Genomic DNA, 4,989 nt, shown 5'->3' on the forward strand with positions numbered 1-4,989 from the left:
AAAATTCAGGCACAAAGGAGCAAGTAAAATGGTAGTTGCTGTAGAAACCACCATTTCTGTCGAGAACAGAACATATTCTCTGTAGCAAAAATATTCCAAAAAGTGATGAAATATTTTTGCTCAGGAAGGTGCCCTAGGGTTTAAAGAATATTTATGAATTTTCTCAGATTTTTGTGGGCAAGAAAAATTAGGGTTGCTTTGGAGCTCATTGAACTAGCTAGGGTTTTAGAGAGGAAAAATGAATACTTTTCATTTAAGAAAAATATTCCCAAGATTATTTTGAGTGGATCAGAAGGGGAATGATGATTAGAGAGGGGAATGATGCACTTGGGTGAAAGCCAAGGGTACCCAAGTGTTTAAGTCCATATGAAAAGATTCAAAAACTCCAAATTTCAAACTAAAGCCAAATGAAAATCAGGCAAATAAGAGAGGGCAAAAATCAGGCTGTCACAGCTATGATGGCTATCAACGTAATGGCAAGAGTGATGTGTCGAATACCAAGACGGGGTTACCGTTCTTGCTTATGGTATGGTCTCAAAATGGTGGCATGAATACCAAGATGTAGTTGAGGTGGTAGTTGTTGATGACGCGTTAGGGAGATCTTGTAGGTTTAGTGGAATCCTACCCGTATACACCATTACGGTAGAACTCCTACTAAGTGGACTTGAAGGATGATGTAGGGTAGATGATGTAGGGTGGAACCCTAGTGGCCCGATCTTTCACGACAGGAGCGGATCCCGCGAAGAACACGAAGAACACGAGGGGAAACACAAGAGAATCACTCAACAGCCGACAAGCCCCCCTTCGAGGTCGTCTATGGATTCAATCCATTTTCACAATTGGACATTCTTCCTCTACCACTCCAAGAGCGCATCAATTTGGATGCAAGTGCATGTGTGAATCATCTCAAGAAGGTGCATGAAGATACAAATCATACCATCGAGCGCCAAGTACAACGACTTGTGACCAAGCTCAACATCAATAAGCACCCTATGGTATTCAACATTGGAGATCTTGTGTGGCTACACCTTCACAAGGACCGCTTTCCCCAAGAACGCAAGTCCAAACTTCAACCACGAGCGGATGGACCCTTCAAGGTGCTTGCATGCTACAACAACAACGCATACAAGATTGACATTCCACGCGGCAAGTACTCCGTGAGCGACATCTTCAACTTCAAAGATCTCTCTCCCTACCATGGTAATGAAGAATTTGATCCGAGGACAGATCTTCCCCAAGGGAGGGGAGATGATGCGGAGCATCCCAAGCTCATCCCCATGGACCTACCATTGTCTCACCAAGTGCCTACCAGACCCATGACACGAGCACGTGCAAGAGCTCTCGAAACCGAGGTGACATCTCTCCTCTCACATTTCCACTTCACGCACATGAGACATTGCTACTACCTCAAACGGAGACATTGTGCATACTCAGGTATTAAGGAGTTGGCCATGAAGAAGCTAAGGAGCAAGGAGGATCAGAAGAGGAAGATGGCCATGAAGACAGAGAAGAAGAGGAGATGGAAAGAAGTCCCAGCCACTGGACGACCGGTCGTCCGGAGCCTAAAGCTCCAGAGAGCGGACGTCTGGCCCGGACCGGACGACCGGTGCCCCTGCACCCGAGCCCAGCGAGTGGACGTCCGGCGCCACCGGACGTCCGGCGACTGGACGACCAACCACTTCCAGAAATCCGCTACACCAGCATCCGAACCAGAACGAGCGGGCGACCGACGCTTACTGGATGTCCGACCGCCCATGAGCCACCGGACAATCGGTCCCCAACGGACGTCCGGTACCTGTATGTGCACAGGATTTGGGCCCGAGGCCCATGTAACCCCTAACTTCGTCCCCATTTGAACTAAGACTATAAATAGACCTCCTATTCATCCTATCTACGGTTAGCATTGGTTTAGCTCATATTTAGAGATAGAGCATTGCTCATCCACATCGGATCTACTCCACGAGAGAGACCACGGCCCCTCTTCGGAGAAGATCCCTTTGGATTCAAGACCCCGTTATGGGAAGATCCCCTTGTGTATTCAAGACCTCCTCATGGAGAAGACCGGCAACCTTGGTATCGTCCTTAGTTGTCCGTGGATCGTGTGATTTCTTATGTACTCGAGGAGCTAGCACATGTGTGACTATTTCTTGTTGGTTTAGTGTTTCTCTCGTGTTTCCCCCGTGTTTTCCCTCGTTTCCATCCTCGTCTTCTTCGTGTTCATCGTGGGATCCGCTCCTTTCATGAAAGGTCGGCCGATTAGGGCTTTACCCTACACCACTAACTTAGCTAGAGGTTAGACTAACTCATGACTAACCCTGAACTAACTCTAGCCAAAGAGGTGTTTGGATGACAGGGTTAGATTGACAATAAATGCACTTGATGGAGAGAAAAAAGTGATTTTCAATGGGCCCCACGAGAACTAGCTCCAATTAGCACCACTTGGCTGGCGGGATAGAGAGAGAAAAGTGATTTTTCAATGGGCCTAATGGGAACTATCTCCAATTAGCACCTCTTGGGTGGGATAGTTTTTTTGGTGGGTTTGGTGCTACTTGCTCCAATTTAACCCTCATGTTTGGATATTTTAGGGCTATTTGAGCCCCAACTAGGTCAAACTAACTCTAACCCACAAATCCAAACAGGGCCAAAGTTAGTCTCCGAAAACGAATTAAGCCCTATATACATGGGCAGATGGAGTACATGATACTAGCAAACGCTCACCATTAGTAGTAGTTCATTGGTTGGTTTCAATTTTTGATCCAGTTGCTGTGCTGCTACCATCCAATATTCGCGTGTAGTTGTTTCTAGAATAAAGAAGGAGGTAGTACTTACTGTGGGAAAGGTAAAGTGATGGTTGCTTCGCCCGAGCAACTTATTACTCTGGGAATATTGGAGTGCTCCCTCCGTCTTGGTCTATAAGTCACCTTACGAAAACCAAATAATCCCAAAACACTTAGGCATGTACATTAACTCCCACATTGTTTCTTGTTTCATGACATATCAACCAATAGGAAATGTGGGCCGTGCATGCTTTCAATGACTTGAGACTACCAAACACGACATGCAGTGGTTAGTTCATTGCATGCAATGTTATTAATTACCAAAAAACCCTTAAGTTCTCTCGTTTTCCCCTCCGCCTTGGTCATGATGCACAACCTAAGATGACTTATACACCTAGATGGAGGGAGTAACAACGGATTCAACGAAGAGAGAAATGATGGTTGCTTCATCTTAGCAACTTACTATGGTGAAGGTGGGGCTCTTTGATTTGACTGCTCACTAGTCATTATTACTGTGACGCAACGACCGGGGTGAATCTACCCTGCACTTGTGCACTCAATATTGCTGCATGGTAGGTGGAGCTAGATGAAGGATGTCCCACATGTCGGCGAAACGAAGTTGAATTGTTTCTGGCATTGCTATCAATCCTTCAGGATTTGTTTATATGTACGCATAATTTTCCAGCATAATGAAATTGTACTGTGATGCTATGAAGGTTTCAACTTTGGTTCCCCAGGAAAAAAAGGCTTCAACTTAGGATTCATGTGTCCTCTTGCCTCAAGATTGTCTCGTTACAACATTCCATCAAATACAAATGAAACTACCATGGCTGCTAATGCATCTCAATGGTTCGCAGATCAGCGCCAATATTCACATCACCACTGAAGAGAAAGTTGTGAGAAGGTGTACAAATAAAGAAAAAATATATAATTGATCGATGTTGTTCGTAGGCATGGCTCCATTTCCTGGGGGCGGTGTTCATTGGTTGGCAGCTAGTTTCACCCAGCTCTGTAGCCAAAAAAGAGGTGTATGGAGTGTAGGGGAACGTTGCAGAAAACAATTTTTTTCCTATGTTTCACCAAGATCAATCTATGGAGTCAACTAGCAATGAGAGGAGAGTGCATCTACATACCCTTGTAGATCGCGAGCGGAAGCGTTCAAGAGAACGGGGATGATGGAGTCATACTCGCCGTGATCCAAATCACCGATGACCAAGTGCCGAAAGGATGGCACCTCCGCGTTCAACACACGTACGGAGCGGATGAAGTCTCCTCCTTCTTGATCCAGCAAGGGGGAAGGAGAGGTTGATGAAGATCCAGCAGCACGACGCGCGTGGTGGTGGATGCAGCAGTGATCGCAGCAGGGCTTCGCCGAGCTTCTACGAGAGGGAGAGGTGTAGCAGGGGAGAGGGAGGTGCCAAGACTTGAGGTCCGGCTGCCCTCCCTCCCCCCTTTATATAGGCCCCCTAGGGGGGGCGCCGGTCCTAGGAGATGGGATCTCCTTGGGGGGCGGCGGCCAAGGGGGGTGGAGTGCCCCCCAAGGCAAGTGGAGGCGCCCCCCACCCTAGGGTTTCCAACCCTAGGCGCAGGGGGGCCCAAGAGGGGGGCGCACCAGCCCACTATGGGCTGGTTCCCCTCCCCACTTCAGCCCATGGGGCCCTCCGGGAAGGTTGGCCCCACCCGGTGGACCCCCGGGACCCATCCGGTGGTCCCGGTACAATACCAGTCACCCCGAATCTTTCCCGATGGCCGAAACTACACTTCCTATACATATAATTCTGCACCTCCGGACCATTCCGGAACTCCTCGTGACATCTAGGATCTCATCCGGGACTCCGAACAACTTTCGGATTACTGCATACTCATATCTCTACAACCCTAGCATCACTGAACCTTAAGTGTGTAGACCCTATGGGTTCGGGAGACACGTAGACATGACCGAGACGGCTCTCCGGCCAATAACCAACAGCGGGATCTGGATACCCATGTTGGCTCCCACATGCTCCTCGATGATCTCATCGGATGAACCACGATGTCGAGGACTTAATCAATCCTGTATTCAATTCCCTTTGTCAATCGGTACGTTACTTGCCCGCTACTCGATCGTCGGTATCCCAATACCTTGTTCAGTCTCGTTACCGGCAAGTCACTTTACTCGTACCGTAATGCATGATCCCGTGATCACCACTTGATCACGTTGAGCTCATTATGA

Source organism: Triticum urartu, chromosome 1A (genome assembly GCF_056163025.1).
Source record: "Triticum urartu cultivar PI428250 chromosome 1A, HENAU_Tu73, whole genome shotgun sequence".
Lineage (NCBI taxonomy): Eukaryota > Viridiplantae > Streptophyta > Magnoliopsida > Poales > Poaceae > Triticum > Triticum urartu.